Source organism: Protopterus annectens, chromosome 2.part1 (genome assembly GCF_019279795.1).
Source record: "Protopterus annectens isolate FY-2018-M chromosome 2.part1, PAN1.0, whole genome shotgun sequence".
Lineage (NCBI taxonomy): Eukaryota > Metazoa > Chordata > Ceratodontiformes > Protopteridae > Protopterus > Protopterus annectens.
This window is the reverse complement of record NC_056729.1, coordinates 199,530,710-199,548,576: the sequence shown is the minus strand read 5'-3', so window position 1 is coordinate 199,548,576 and position 17,867 is coordinate 199,530,710.

The window sequence follows — 17,867 nt, the reverse complement described above, 5'->3', positions numbered from 1 at the left end:
GCTTTTCTCCTCGGGCCTCTACTGAAAAAGGATATGCATCCAGTTGGACTAGCCCGGTTAACAAATGTAAAATAAAATAAATAAATAAATAAAGTAAAATGTTTTGGATTGAAAACGCTAATCATCCTTCCCCATCGGTCAGACACAATACAGCATGGGATTCGTTTCCATTTCTTTAATCTTTGTGAAAACAATTTATAATGACATACATGCTCTGCTCAGTACAATAGTTTTAATCTTTCCCATCTATGCTGCAGCAAAACAAAAAGTAATGCTAGGGCCCCTTTCTTTCGACTAAGGATTTCTTCAAGAAGAGTTCCAGTCCTAAACCTCATTTTTGCATATTGTTAAGTGAGCATTGTTACTATTTGTATAATATCTGCATATATTTTGCTGATCATATAAATATTGTATAGAATTGGTCAACAGTCTTAAAGCTATCACATTTCTAAGATATTTACATATGTTTACTATCATCTATCTGCCCATAATCACTGATTCATTTTTGAATCTTATGCACTGCGTCTGGTTGCGTCAAAAGCAGGAGGTTAATCCTAACCTGCCTGGAATCCTGCAGCCAAAAATAATCTGAACAGCTCTGAAGGAGCCAACTGTGATCTGAGAGGGCATCAGGTAGAATTGCAGCTTTTTTTTATTTCCTCCTATAACATATTGCTAATTAAGAAGAAATTAATGCTTCTAGCTGATAACGTGTGTCACAAAAAAATTCTGCTGACTGGGGTTAGAGGCCCTCCAGTTACAAACCAATCAAGCTTTCTACATCCAGGATTTTATTTAATCACTCTGTTTGCTTAACCTAGATTTTCCAGAAGGTAACTTACCCTTACAGAAATCCAGGGCTACATTAAAGTATCCTACCAATACTAAAGGGATTGAAAAGTTCTTGAGGCTACACAAAGCATGTTTCAAAGCATTAAAGATTTAACATGCCCAAAGAGGTGGCAACCTGTATACTGGCCCATCTTCCTTTATTATCTATTATCATATTAAATATGATTAGTGTATTGATATGATTACATCCCTGAATATATCCCAGTTACAGGGTGCAATATTCCAACCTTTTCAACCTCCCAAATATGTGAGAAAATTAAGATTTCTGCATTTTTTTTCCTGCAGAAAGGCAACATGTATGCAGTGCTGGTGTCTCTTTGACAGCACTCCAGTAGGTGTATATTTAGTATTCAAACATCTGACAGACTGTTTAAATTGAATAATCTACTATTCTGAGAAATGGTTGGAAAAACATGACAATGTGTCTCATACCAGTGCATTTCTCTTGGAGCAGAACTAGCACACTCCTTTGTTTCAGCTCCATCCCCTGGTGGTAATTAGCAGCCTTATCACCAGGGATCATAAGACTCATTCTTTCAAAATATATGTACATTTACAACAAATTACTTTGACAATTCCTTCAAATGTTGTCAAAAGAATATTATTCCAACAGTGTGGTCACAATAAGATACATATTAAAGTTCATGAGACTGCACACAGGATGATGTGTCTCTTCTAAATAACTGCAAGATAGTTCTCCTCTGGGTTAAACTACCTTGAGGGGAGAGGTGGTAGGTGTATGAAAGCTAACATAAAGTCATCAGTAGTTACAGCAAATGCATTTGGTAGTGGCTTAAAATATAAAACAAGCAACAGTGCACATCTCCCTATTAAGATCATACTACATGGCACATGAGCTACAGATGGAAAGTGTATGACATGTTTACAGTTGCCAGTTTAGCTGATGCCAAGAGTATTGAAACACAAAGGGCCTATTCATTCACTTTAGATCGTTATGCATTGTTAACTCTGAAAAAAAATCATCTCAATCACCAAGAAGAACAAACAATAATTCCCAGCCCATAAACATTTAAACAGGACATACAACAACAATCTTAGCCACTTAGTGCAACTATTAGAAACATGGCTAGATACTGATCAATGGTTATTTTGCCTGACCTCTCTCACTAAGCCTGTAGCATTTCACAATAAGATTATAGAAAAAAAGCACCTGATCCTTATGCCAAAGTCAAGAGTCACAGACTTCAGGAAAGGTGCCATCCACACAGTGACCACTTCTACTGTCCTCACAAGTGATGCCATGAAAAGTTTCTTTTTAATGACCCTAGTTCCTTGTCAGTCTGCTGCTCAGTTTAATTATTAAAGGGTTTAGCTAGAGGAATAAACTACTTAGCTTGTGGAACAGAAAAAAACTGGTTGACATTTCTTTTGAAATCCTGTGGATGCATTCTCTGCAATGGTCATTTGGTGGACAATGCGTTTAAGTTTTTTCTTGTTTCGAAAGTGTGAATTCATAATAAGGGAATGAAGCAACTTGCATTTGGAATCAGCATGATGGACGATTATCTGTATCTTCAGTTTTGGAATGGGTGGTTTATGAGACAGATATGCCCCTGCTTTGCATAGAAAATCAAAAGACATTTTTGTCGTATCTTTTTGAACTAATACTTGTGCTGAAAACTTTATTTGTAGCATGTAGCACATGTCTTTGAATTGTCTCAATGCAAGGACAATCCTCTTGCATTTCTTGACATGAGCCAGGCTGTAGTCTGCAGCTATCTGAACTGGATGGCCACATAATTGCCATATAGTTCCCAGTTCCCTTACTATCCTTAACATTTCCTCTCAATCCTTGTAATTCAAGGAAGACTAAAATGAAATATCTTGAGACATTAATAGTGGCTGTCTTGTTGATGTTATGAGTCCTTTCAATCTCCTGAGGTTGTCTCCTTCGACATTAGAGCCAGCTCCTTATCAGTACATGCACTGGGCATTCTCTTTCAATTCCTTCATCAAGTCCGGTCACTCAGAGATTATTTCTACAGAAGTTCACAATGTCATCCATTTTAAGCATCATTTTTATTCCATTCTGCAAGCTCTTGTAATTGTTAGGAATTGACATTCAGCAGGTCTCTATTCTCTAAAATATCACAACTATACGGTTTCAGTCATTGGAAATCACTTCTACTTGTTATGTACTGGTTTCACTAGTTTTTAATTCCTTAATGCCCATTTGCATATCTTGCAATAAGGCTATGAGAGATGTGAGTGATGCTTGTGATGGGTGAAAATCACTTAAAGTTTTAGATTGTTTTGCCATTTCTTTCCTTTACAGAAGGGTTCTCCAATAGTACTACTAAGATAACAAACTCCAGTCCGTAATAATTGTTATTCTGTTTAATGTATGTGAGGAAGTAAGGCTAGATTGACAGAAACATATGATACTACATCCTTCTCACTCCATGTCCCGTAACCTGTACCTCAGAGAGCAAGACATGCAATTGCTATAGGTACTGCATGTCTTCTATTGTTTCAAGCACACAATCTCTTTTCTGCGGCCAAGAAATTAGAAAGGTATACACTTTTACAAGATTATCATATATGACATCACCAACAATTAATGCAGGATTGTTTAACCTTAAAGACTACTTACAGAAAACGATGACATTGTAATTCTTGATAAACTCACAATAATAATGACTGTGTAATACTTCAAAATCAACGTGGCTATCAATTTATCCAAGTGAAATATATTATACAATGACATTCCAAGATGGCCACAAGCTAAGAAGCATACTTTTCAGTCAGGTCCTGACAAAAAGTTATAATCTAACCCAATCCGGGCTCCAGCACCTCTACTAACTCATCAAAAATTAAGAAATACTGTGCTATACTGGATACTAAAGCATCTTTTCAGAAGATTTTGTAAAATATACAGAATTTATATACTTATCTGCAAAACCACATGTGCTGACAGGGGAATTTCTGCAAGCAGTTCAGGCGTCACCGAAAAACTACAGGAAGCTACATAGAAAATAAAAAACTTTGATAAATACAGAAACATGGACTCAATGGAAGTTCAAACATCAAAAACAAGACTTTCACAATTAACTTCACTGGAGAAAGAAGTCTAAACAAAGAGACAAAAAACTGCAAAACAGCAAGCAGACCTACAGAAGCAGACTGCCAAAATGAAGACAGAACAACCCCTTTTTATTGAATAACTCAAAGCAGCTCTAACACCCTTGCAGGAAGAAATACACTCCTTTTTGACAAAACTAAATGCTTTTGGAAGTACGTTAGATCAAATATTATCTAGACTAGTGAAATATGAAGAGAAAACAGTAGAAAATGAAACTAAGATAGAATAAATCAAAAGAGGTACTAATGCCACATAAAAAAAACATTATAAACAAAAAACTATAACAAAAAAACAGATTTAGAAGCAAGATCAAGAAGAAATAATGTGCTTATCAGGGGCATCCCTGAATCATACAAACAAGCTTCTTTACATACTGCAATAAAAGAAATCTTTGAAATACTCTTGGACAAAAATGCTGCAGTACAAAACTTTGTAATCCAGACATTTCATAGAGCAATAAGATTTCAAACTCTTGATGCCCCAAGGCAAGTCTACATGAGATTATTGAATGCAGCTCCTGCTAACATGGTTTTACAAGCTGGAAAAACTAAAAAACAAATGATTTTGAAAGGCAATAAAATAGCAATTGCACAGGACTTACCCTTACCTATCAAGCAACAGAGGCAAATTCTATCACCTTTCTGTACATACTTAATAATAAACAAAATAAAGTTCCAAATGAAGTATCCTGTTTCTCCACAATTCCAATACAAGAGGTCGACATACCAAGTAAAAAGGAAAGAAGAAGCAAACGCAACCTTCCTAAAAGCATTCAATAAAATCCCTCCAAAATAACCAGTGAAATGTAAGTAACATTCATACTGTTCTTATCAGCATTAAAAATGCATTTAAACTGTAAATGACCTTAAATCTGATGAAATACAGGTGTCGCTAGTATTTTTATGCATTATTTTGAAGTTTCTGAAGATTTTTTACCTTTATATTACAAGAAAAATTCTCCATGTGCTTTCTTTTCTGTTGCAACATTCAAAAGCCGTTTTTCCAGGAATCTAAGACACATCAGATGGCCCGTGACCTTTGACCTTGTATCACACATGTTACTTATCTCATTCAGTGATGTCTGAGCCAATTCCAGTGTATGGCAGCCAAGAAGTCCCAAAAAGAAGCAAGAAACATGTGAATGCATTAAGACATCCAATAGCTCAACCAGATTGCCTTCCAGGAAGTAAACTGCAGTGTTAAAAGGCTGAAAATCAAGAGGCATCTACACTTAATGAAAAAGAACAATTCATGGCTCAAAAATCACACAGGTACTGCAAAACTTCCTTAATTCACTAACTGGAAGTTTTTAAAGGCAGTTATTGAAGAAGAATATTTATGTAATTATTGGCAATCTAGATGATGTAAAGGAAGAAAGCAAGTTTTAAACAAGAACTGAATAAGAAAGTTAAGGTTAAAGTGATCTCTCCAGAATAAGATGGCTTATGAAGAAAAGATGCACTACAAACTTGGACTTGGCTGAAATACTATTGTAAATAAAAATGACTTTATGCTCATGCAACAGTTTTTTTTTTCTCTGTCACTGGACTAGTATTAATCGGAATACTAGAGAAGGTCAAGTAACAATTTTGTGTACTAGATGCATTTTAATATGAAGCATATAGTGGAGCTATATCTTATGTTGATTTTCCATATGCTTATATAGGCGGAAAACAAGAAGGTACTTATAACATATGTTCATAATATATCTGTATAATACACTATGTAGTAACAGAGTCCGTTGTTCTACTAAAACAAGTTCTAATGTCTGAACTATATAGCACTCAAAAGAAGGTTTTGTGATAAAAGATTATCCCCCGGATTCACGAATCCTCCGTGTAAGACTTAATAAGTCTTACTCGGAGGCTGCAGTTGAATGGTATGATGTCAGCGTGCCATGAATATGCATGAGGGCACGCTGACCCAACCGTAGGTCCTACATGGACCGTGTAAGAAAGCAGGGGGCATGTCCGACTGCCGAGCAGTCTAAATGTCCACGCCCCTGCAAGTGTTTAAAATAAAAGGAAATAAACAAAAGCGAGTCCGCTCAAATGTCCCTGCACCCAACACATCACTGCCTGATATTGTAAACCCCCATCACACATCTAAAACGCATAACCATGAATTTTTTTTTAAATACCCAAAATAGCTGCCCGTATTTGTGCGTGTGTGAGCGGGTGTGCCCATTGCTTAGCTACAGTTAGCAATTCTCACATGGAAGAGCATAAGAAAGAATGTTTATGCAAATCACACCAAATAGTAGTAGCATAATGGTAGAGCATTCTCACAAAGACGAGGCATTGACGGTTTGAGTCCCACCACTCCCTTTCATATTTATTTTTTAAATCAGTATATGGAATAATACCCAACATATATGTTTAAACATAACTAAAAAGCAGTGAAATGGCCAATGTATCAGTGAATAAAATAAATATTTTAAAGTATCCCAATATAAAATTGCCCGCAGTTAAGCAGCGCTTCACCCAGCGCAATATAGTTGCCCATAGCTAAATCGTGCTTTACCCAGCACAAAATAGTTGCCCAAAGCTAAATAGTGCTTTACCCAGTGCAATCAGTTTGCACGGAGGTGTGCGTAGCGCCAACCAGTGCACCGTTAGGCAACATGGAGCAACATAGAGCAAAGTTGCTTAAACACAGCCACGTCCCCTAAATTGTCTAGACTGTAGTAAAATAAAATGCAATGATAAGGTTTGAATCCAGGACACTGTGCACCATAATCAAAGTATTGAACCACTAAGCCATGACAGCTTATTGTAAACATCCACTGCTAACATATATATAGTAATAAATGTTTGATTAACCATTGCTAAGAATGTCTGCAGTCAGCCAAGAATATTCAAAAATGGCCAATCACAGAAAATTGCGGGAAATGCGGCATATTTAAGCCACGTAGGCGGGAATACTCGCCATAACTGATTGTAGCTCCCATCTGCAGTTAGAATGTCTGGTGCTGGAGAGGGTACATGCTTTCGAGCGCAACGCTGGGGCATCGAGGAGTCAAGATATATGGTTTAGTCCTAGTCCATCGGCATGAGACTCGACTCCTGCAGGGCCAGTTCCAAGGAACAGAGTATAAGGCGGAGGCTTGGAACCGGATGGCTCATGAACTCACCAGTGCCACAGGCGTCGCTTGGGCTGGTGAGCAGGTCTGCCTCCACCATGCAGACCTGAAGAGGCAGAAGCAGGACCTTCTGAACCAGTGTATACAGGAGGCCCATCAAATGCGGTATGCCCCACTACTAAGTAGGCAGCCATGGAATGCAGTATGTAAGATAAGCTAATATAGTCTAAATAATGAATAGGTATGTATCAATATCCCTTTATTTACTCCATAGCTGCAGATGCCCGTGCTATGAATCAGCAAGCCTATGCAGATAGGCTGCTAAGGCTGCGCCACCAGGCAGATTAGTAAATGTTCTGCATGTACTGTTACATGATATATGTGAGTGAGCATGAGAAAAGTGTTTAAGCCCAATAATACAGCAATAAAATGTCCTGATTAAATCCTCTGCATGTACTGTTATATAGCAAACGTCAGTGAGACAGAAATTGAGTGTACTAACCCAACAATCAAGCTAAAAAAATTCTGGAATACTATCCCTGCGTGTATTGACATAACATATAAGTGAGCAGGCCTGCAAAAGAGTGTTGTAACCTATCAAGAAAGGTATAATATGCCCTGAATATGTCTTCCGAATGCACTCTAATAACAAGTAAAGGAGAGAGCCTGTAGAAAAGAGTGTTCAATGTAATTAATAAAGGTATAAAACTTGGAGTGTGTCTGTGTCACTTACTTTGAAATGTTGTTGTACCCTTGCAATAATAAATAGTACTGTTGTATTAGGTGCTGTCAACCCACAGTCGTGCAGTCCCATAGGAAGTGGATGACGGAAGTGGCAGTAGCTGTGAAGTATAAAACATTCATTCTCTGAATAAATCATCTGCATGGACTGTTACATATCATAAGTCAGATAGGCAGGAAAAGAGTGTAGTAACACATGAATAAAGCAAAAACATGTCTGGAATACTATCTCTGCATGCACTGTCATAGATAAAATGTGAGTGAGCCTGTAAAACAGTCTTGTAACCTATCAATAAAGGTATAACATTTCCTGAATAGGTCTACTGTATGCAGAGTAATGTCAAATACAGGAGCGAGCCTGTAGAAAAGAGTTTTAATGTACATAAGAAAGATATAATTCTTACAGTGTGTATGTCCAGTTACTCAGAAATGTTGTTGTACCCTTTCAGTGAAGAAATGTTACTCTGTTGTAGTAAGTGCTGACAACCCCCAGTAGTGCAGTCCCATATAAAGTGGATGAAGGAAGTGCCAGTAGCTGTGAAGTATGCAACAGTCCTAAACAGTTGTGAAATGGCTGACATGCATAGGTAAATCTGGCACACGAGTAGCCTGTCAAGGTGTTCCCCAGAAATGTTAGTGTGTTACCTGAAAAGTAGGGTTGTGTAGAAAACAAATGAAAAAGCCATGTGAACACATCCAGATGTGCCGATACATAAACAAGTCAATTTAATACAAGTATGTAACAGTAACATCTGCATCCTGGACAGTTACCATGTCAGATATAGGCCAGATATATCATGAAGTAGCAAAACCTATAATGCAATCAAATGCATGCTGCCTAGTGTAAGAACACATGTAGGGGATATACACCTGCAGTCAATAGGAATGTAGTGTACAGTTAAAGTACTAATAAGATGTTAATGGAGGTTTCTTTTTACACCCTACTCCATGTGCATAAACAGTGCAATTCCACACCTCAATGGGTATGTCTAATCTAATAACATTTGTTGGGGCATATGTCCTATTGTTATATAAACTCTGCACTTACTTTGATGCATGTCCCCTGTTAAAACACCACAATCTTGGTGGCCTGTTGCCATCAATCATCCCTGCATGCTGTTGGAATGTCCATTGTCATTCAATACATGCATGTGCTATCTTGCTGTTCAACTGTTGTAACCCTGGTGTGTTGGGTTAATGGGAATATTACTGCATGCTGTTACAACTAACTTGGAATGCTGTTGTCTATGTTGTAAGTAAACATACCTAATCACAGAACGTATGGGAAGGCCAGTCCCAGCGGACCCACCTGTCCCACCTCAGCTGGCAGTTGCACCTTGCACCAGCAGGTCTGGTGCCCAGCCCAGGCCACCTACCTCTGTAGGTCCTGTGCCACCTTTGGGCAGTGGTGGCCCATGCTATTGGACTGCCAGACTGCAGCCCCCATCAACTTTAAAATAAAAAATAAATAAATAGAAAAAAAAAATTTAGACTTCACGCATGCGCACTAGTCCGGACTGCTGCTGAGACACAGTCTGGAGCATGCACAGATGTCTCAGCAGCAGTCCTGACTGGGAAACATGGACAACAGAGCTCCCACAAGTCTATGCAGTTTTAAACTGCATAGACTGCCCTGGGAACTCGCTGGGGTCGGACTGCAACATCAGCAGTCTGGGGGTCTGGCTGCTGTCTCATCAGGGGAAGATCTCATGACAGGCAGGGTCAGATTTGCACGGGTTTTGGATAGGGATTGGATGTGCAGTGGTGATCATTGGGTTTATGGACAGGATTTACAGTGTACTTTGGAGTTATGGACTACAGGTGTGTGTGTGTGTGTGTGTGTGTGTGTGTGTGTGTGTGTCTGTGTGTGTGTGTAAATGCCCCAGGTGCAATATACTGGTGGTTAGACTCATGGTGGTGTGGTAGGGAATACCTCAGGCTTGAACCCTGTACCTTGTATGTAGGTGTTAAAGACCTGAATTCCCTACCCACCACCATTTGTAAAAAAATTGCAGATTTTTGCCTCATATTTGATCTGATCTATTCCTCATATCTGTGGTTTGTAAATGTTGCAATGTTTGATATTTGATGGTGCAGTGGTAGTATTGTTTCCTCACAGCTAGAGGTTTTTGGGTTTGATTCTTGGCTGGGGTGCTCTCTTTGTTGGGAGAGAGGTCTGTATCTTCTCCCTGTGTTTGTGTGGGTTTGCTTTTGTGTCCTCCCACGTTACAAAGACATGTCTGCATTATTTCTTCCTGGGCCTCTGCTGAAAATTGTTTTTTTTTGTTCCAAGTCAGACTGTCCTGATTAACAAATGTTAAACAAAATTGACAGGCATTTGAATTTCAGACTTCAGGTTTCTGAATGTCTACTTCCTGACATATTTGATGGTGCAGTGGTAACATTGTTGCCTCACAGCTATAGGTTTTTTGGTTTGATTCTTGGCTGGGGTGCCTTATGTGTGGTGTCTGCATCTTATCCCTGTGTTTGTGTGGATTTTCTCTGGTGTTCTGCCATTTTACAAAGACATGTGTCTACAGTATTTCTCCCTGGGCCTCTGCTGAAAATTGTTTTGTTCCGTCAGAAGTAAAATTGACAGGCATTTGAATTTCAGACTTCATATTCTTCAGAAAATACATAGTAAAACAACTTTTTATTCTAGCAATAAATATATAGTAACACAACCTTTTATTACAGCATTTTTTTTAAGTTTATAAGATGACTATTTGAAATGTGTCCTTATTTTTGGGACTGTAATACCCTGTTATTGGCTTTGTCCAGGTTTTTGTGCTAAGGTTGACAGTTATGGCAAGAACTGAATTCACTGAATATGTTTGAGGGCTGTATTCCCTCATTACTGGGTTTGTCCAGGTGTTTTGTGCTAAGAGGTTGACAGCTATGGTGAGAACTGAATTCATTAAATGATAGCCATTTAAGTTTCAGTCTTCCTCTCTTTCACAAAGCAGCTGATTTGGCGTAGTGGTATGTTGCTCTTGACTGTTTTGCACAGGGACCTTGGCAGGAAAATGTACGTTGGTAACACAGCATTTTTCTTTCACAAAGCAGGTGATTTGGCATAGTGGTATGTTGTTCTGACTCTTTTGCACAGGGACCTTGGCAGTAAAATGTATGGTGGTAACACAGCATTTTATTCTAGCAGCTTTCCAAGATTATACAAGCAATGTTTATTGTGTCCCTGTTTTTTTCCCTTTTGACCCACCCCAATAAATTTGGCTTTTTACAGACTTCTTGTGCTGCGAAGTTGAGAGGCAGTTGAGTATTGAGTAGATTTTACAAGGAGCTGAGAGCTGCAGGGGAAGAGAAGTTTAGTGCTGATTATGCTAAACCAGCTCACATTGCTAATAGCACAGCAGGTTGTGTACTTGCTTTTGATGCAGAAGTTTGTTGGTTCTACTCCCATAAGGGGTGCATGCTGCCGTACTGAAAGTTAAGATACTAACAATGAGCTTGTTATCAGTTTGCCATCCATTTCCTATTGCAATATTTCTAGCTTATTTTTAATGTAATTTAGGCAATTTATTCCTCAGGGGCATCAGACACTTTATTTTTCGATGAAACCATGAAATATAAAGGTGATTGCTAGCAGCAACCTGTTCATTACAGATTTATTTAATGTGGAATTATTTAGATGACTTTTTTACTACTTCAGAGATTGTGCATATTTACTGATAATGGTGGACTGTAGAATTGTGCATATTTACTGATAATAGTGGACTGTAGAAGTCTGAGTAGACTTTTATGGTGGAAATGTTCTGAATTGGGCAGCTTTGTTTCATTGTTTACTGGAAAAATGTTCAAAGCAATAGGAAGGTTTATCAAAGAGCACATGTATGTTTCATATGCAAGGGGCCTATGATTTGAAAACAGCCCAGAATTATTTTTTATCTGCCACGGGTAAATGTATTTTCTTTGAATGCGGGTTTTAATGTTGTTTCAATGAATGTGAGTTTCAAGTGCAGAGAAGTATTAATGACAACTTTGTTTAGCAGATGTCTTAGTGTTTGTGCTGTAAAATGCAAAATAAAACTTTCAAATGAAGTTCAAATCATCATAGAAGTAAATCAGTATGCACATTAGTGTTTATGATAAATGGAGTGAAATAGCAAAGTAATGGATGATTGAAATGGCTGCAGGGGGAGGCTCCATTCAACCATGGTTTTGTGAGGGGGAAGGGAAGCAAACTTAGGCAGCCCCAGCTGAACTATACCTCCCAACTGTCCAGATTTTCAAAGAATGAATAGATTTTTTGCTTCTTATTTTTGGTTTGTTCCTCATAAAATTTGTGGTTTTCTGGCAAATCATTTAGGAATTAAGTCATTAAATAATGACACACTAGTTTCAGACTTCATAACCTTCAGAAAAATGCATGCTAAAGTAAGAACTGTTCTATCAACTGTCCCGGTTTATACAAGAGCAATTTTTAGTACTGTTTATATGTTCCCCCAATGTATTTGGCCTTGTCCAGATTTATTGCATTAACAGGTCGAGAGGTACATGCAAATAAATTGCTTTATAGAATTAGGCATAGCCAAACCTCTCAACTGTCCCTGATTTTGGCACAAAATGTTGCTCTTCCCCTAATGATCCCTCTGCAAAATAGCAATTTTGGAAGAAAACATGGAGGGTTTATAATTAAGAAATAACTGTAATAATCAGATTACTTTTATTTCAGAAATGCATGCAGATTATTTTATTTTGTCAGCTGCTCAAGTTAGCAGTACTAATATTAAAGTGTCCCTTCTTTGACAGGTTCCCAGCTGTATTGTGCTGCTATTTTATGTTTTTACATCACATTTTTGGTCCATTTTTCATAAAATTGTGTTTTTTTGGCAAATTAGTGACAAATAATTAAACACTGAAGTTAGAAAATAATGACAGACATTTGAGTTTCAGATTTCATACCATTCAGAAAATTCATACTAATGCAAGACCTCTATTAGCTTTCTAAGTTTATAAGAGCAATATTTTAAAAATTGTCCTTATTTTTTGGGCCTTTGTCCCATTTCTTTGTATGGCTTTGTCCAGATTTCTTGCTTGGAGGTTGAGAGGTATGACAAATGTGTCAGGGCCATCACAAGTCAGCCAGAGACATTTCAAACTGTGACATACTTGTTGCACCCCACTCCCCCATGTAGTGACTCTGGATGTGTAAAGGCATGCAGTGTAAATGTGCAGAGAATCCCACCCATCCAAGGTAGACACAAGTACTAGAGTGGCTTTTCATCTGTCCTTGATTTTTACAGAATGGTCTGTTTTCTGTCATAATTTTTGTACTGTTAATTTATGCTTATTACTCAAAGTGCCTGTTGCTCTGTGTTTAAGTAGCAATACTTTAATGACCATCAGTTAAGCTTGTCTGAGATTGCAAGATGCAAGAAAGCTTTAATAAGCATACTGTTAAAGAATTGCCAACATTGAAAGCCTGTCTGTTGCCATGTAGAGAATACTTAACTAGATAATGTATAAGCCTTGGGTATTGAAATGCATATGCCAGTATTTGTAATAAAGAACAGAATTATATTATTTTAAGAGTCTCATTACACTTGAAGACTTCCAGTCATCTCTGCAGGCTTTACCCGTAAACCGAATGCCAATTGCGTGGTCCATAACATGTACAGTAATCCTTTTAAGCAATGTATCTTGAGCTTATTTCTTGTTTGCTTTCCATTTTTTACTTTGATCATGTTTTCCCCATGAAACAAGTAGATGTCAGGCAGCAGGTCTTTTTTTGGATAAGGAACATTTTTACAAGTGGGGACATCAGAGATTTCTACTTTCAGCATGTTACTTGTTACTTTAATAAAGCTGAATATAAAGTATAATTAGAACTGCAGTGCAAGAAGTGGTTTGAGTTGAGTGCTGCTTGTTTTTCTTATACTTGATTTTGACTGGCATTCCATTAATGTATTTTAAAAAAAGTCAGTTAATTTTTCATGCCTCACGACCTTTTTTGTTTCCATCTAGATATTAAGCTGTCATGCAGCCAATGCACTGAAATATTTTTATTCTTCTACACTTCATTTTGTCTTGATTGGACTCTCATAATGATGGTTTGGCACCCAGGGCAGTATATTTAGTTTTTGTGGTTTGCTACTACAGGTGTGTGTGGTAGGGAATACCTCAGGCTTGAACTCTGTGCCTTGTATGCAGATGTTAAAGACCTGAATTCCCTACCCACCACCATTTGTAAAAACAAATTGCAGAATTTTGCCTCGTATTTGATCTGATCTGTTCCTCATAATATATGTGGTTTGTAAATGCTGCAATGCTTGATATTTGATGGTTCAGTGGTAGCATTGTTACCTCACAGCTGTAGGTCCTTTGGTTTGATTCTTGGCTAGGGTGCCTTCTTTGTGGGGTCTGTATCTTCTCCCTGTGTTTGTGTGGATTTGCTTTTGTGTCCTCCCATGTTACAAAGACATGTCTGCATTATTTCTTCCTGGGTCTCTGCTGAAATTTTTTTTTGTTCCAAGTCAGACTGTCCTGATTAACAAATGTTAAATAAAATTGACAGGCATTTGAATTTCAGACTTCAGGTTTCTCAATGTTTAACTCCTTGCATATTTGATGGTGCAGTGGTAGTATTGCTGCTTCACAGCTATATGTTTTCTGGTTTGATTCGTGGCTGGGGTGCCTTCTGTGTGGAGTCTGCATCTCCTACCTGTGTTTGTGTGGATTTGCTCTGGTGCCCTGTCATTTTACAAAGACGTGTCTGCAGTATTTCTCCCTGGGTATCTGCTGAAAATTGTTTTTGTTCTGTCAGCAGTAAAATTGACAGGCATTTGAATTTCAGACTTCATGTTCTTCAGAAAATACATAGTAACACAACCGTAACACAACCTTTTATTCTAGCAATTTTCTAAGTTTATAAGATGAATATTTGAAATTTGTCCCTATTTTTGGGACTGTATTCCCCCATTATTGGCTTTGTCCAGGTTTTTTGTGCTAAGATTGACAGCTATGGCAAGAACTGAATTCACTGAATATGTTTGAGGGCTGTATTCCCTCATTACTGGGTTTGTCCAGGTGTTTTGTACTAAGAGGTTGACAGCTATGGTGAGAACTGAATTCACTAATGATAGTCATTTAAGTTTCAGTCTTCCTCTCTTTTACAAAGCAGCTGATTTGGCGTAGTGGTATGTTGCTCTGACTGTTTTGCACAGGGACCTTGGCAGTAAAATGTATGGTGGTAATGCAGCATTTCTCTTTCACAAAGCAGTTGATTTGGCATAGTGGTATGTTGCTCTGACTGTTTTGCACAGGGACCTTGGCAGTAAAATGTATGGTGGTAACACAGCATTTTATTCTAGCAACATTCCAAGATTATACAAGCAATGTTTAATGTGTCCCTGGTTTTTGGGCTTTTGACCCCCCAATACATTTTGGCTTTTTCCAGTTTTCTTGTGCTGCAAAGTTGAGATGCAGTTGAGTATTGAGTAGATTTTACAAGGAGCTGAGAGCTGCAGGGGAACAGAAGTTTAGTGTTGCTTAAGTGAAGCTTTTTTTTTGTCTTGTTAATAGCACAACAGGTTGTGTGCTTGCTTTTGATGCAAAAGGCTGTGGGTTCTACTCCCACAAAGGGTGGATGCTGCCATACTGAGAATGTTCTGCTTGGTGAAGATACTAACTATGAGTCTGTTATCAGTTTGTCATCCATTTCCTCTTGCAATATTACTAGCTTATCATTTTTTAATGCAATATAGGCAATTTATTCCTGAGGGGCAACAGACACTTTATTTTTCGATGAAACCATGAAATATAAAGGTGTTTGCTAGCAGCAACCTCTTCATTAGTTGCAGATTTCTTTAATGTGGAATTATTTAGATGACTTTTACTTCTTCAGAGATTGTGCATATGTACTGATAATGGACTGTAGAATTGTGCATATTTACTGATAATGGACTGTAGAATTGTGCATATTTACTGATAATGGCGGACTGTAGAATTGTGCATATTTATTGATAATGGTGGACTGTGGAAGTCTGAGTAGACTTTTATGATAAATGTTCTGAACTGGGCAGTTTTGCCATTATGGGTGCATGCGTTTTGTTTCATTGCTTACTGGAAAAATGTTCAAAACAAATTTAAAATGCCCTCTAACAACTGTACTGTATTGTACAAGGAATATAATTTAGTACAATGAGGAAGGTGTATCAAAGAGCACATATATGTTTCATATGCAAGGGGCCTATGATTTGAAAACAGCCCAAAATTAATCTTTATCTGCCACTGGCAAAATGTATTTTCTTTGAATGTGGGTTTCAATGCTGTTTCAATGAATGTGAGTTTCAAGGGCAGAGAAGTTTTAATGCTAAGTTTTCATTGTGAGACTGCATTGCTTTGTTTAGCAGATTACTTAGTGTTTGTGCTGTAAAATACAAAATAAAACTTTCAAATGAAGTCCAACTCATCATAGAAGTAAAGCAGTATGCACATTAGTGTTTATGGTAAATGGAGTGAAATAGCCAAGTAATGGTTCATTGGAATGGTTGCAGAGGCTCCATTCAACCATGATTTTGTCAGGGGGGATGGGCAGCAAACTCAGACAGGTCCAGCTGAACTACACCTCCCAACTGTCCAGATTTTCAAAGAATGAATAGATTTTTGCTTCTTATTTTTGGTTTGTTCTTCATAAAATTTGAGTTTTCTGGCAAATCATTTAGGAATTAAGTCACTAAATAATGATACACTGAGTTTCAGACTTCATAACCTTCAGAAAAATGCATGCTAAAGTAAGAACTGTTATTCTATCAACTGTCTCAATTTATACAAGAGCACTTTTTAGTACTGTTTATATGCTCCCCCAATATATTTGGCCTTGTTCAGATTTACTGCATTAACAGGTTGAGAGGTACATGCAAATAAATTGCTTTATAGAATTAGGCATAGCCAACCTCTCAACTGTCCCCGATTTTGGCTCAAAATGTTGCTCTTCCCCCTAATAATTCCTCCGCAAAATAGCAATTTTGGAAGAAAACATGGACGGTTTACAATTAAGAAATAACTGTAATAATCAAAGTTATAGATTACTTGAAATGCATGTAGATTCTTTTATTTTGTCAGCTGCTCAAGTTAGCAGTACTAATATTAAAGTGTCACTTCTTTGACAGGTTCCCAGCTGTATTGTGTGGCTATTTTATATTTTTGCATCACATTTTTGGTCCATTTTTCATAAAATTGTGTTTTTTGGCAATTTAGTGACAAATCACTAAAGACTGAAGTTAGGAAATAATGACAGACATTTGAGTTTCAGATTTTATACCCTTCAGAAAATACATACTAATGCAAGACCTATTCTATTATCTTTCTAAGTTTATTAGAGCAATATTTAAAAATTGTCCTTATTTGTGGGCCTTTGTCCCACTTATGTGTATGGCTTTGTCCAGATTTCTTGCTCTGAGGTTGAGAGGTATGACAAATGTGTCAGGGCCATCACCGTCAGCCAGTGACATTTCAAATTGTGACATACTTGTTGCACCCCACTCCCCCATGTAGTGACTCTGGATGTGTCCAAGCAAGGCAAGGAGTAGTTATGCAGTGTAATTTTGCAGTGTGTCCCCCTATCCAAGGTAGACACAAGTACTACAGTGGCTTTTCATCTGTCCTTGATTTTGCAGAATGGTCTGGTTTCTGTCATATTTTTGTACTGTTGATTTATGCTTATTATTCAGATTTATGCTTATTACTCAGAAAGTGCCTATTGCTCTGTGTTTAAGTAGCAATGCTTTAATGACCATAAGGTAAGCTTGTCTGAGATCATAAGATGCAAGTAAGCTTTAATAAGCATACTGTTAAAGAATTGCCAACATTGAAAGCTTTTCTGTTTTTGCCGTGCAGAGAATACTTGACTAGATAATGTATAAGCCTTGGGTATTAAAGGACAGGATTCCATTATTTTAAAAAGCTCATTACACTTGTTGGAGACTTCCAGTCATCTCTACAGACTTTACCCATAAACTAAACAGAATGCCAATCATGTGTGGTCCATAACCTGCACAGTAATCGTTTAAGCAATGTATCTTGAGCTTGTTTCTTGTTTGCTTTTCATTTTTTACTTTGATCATGTTT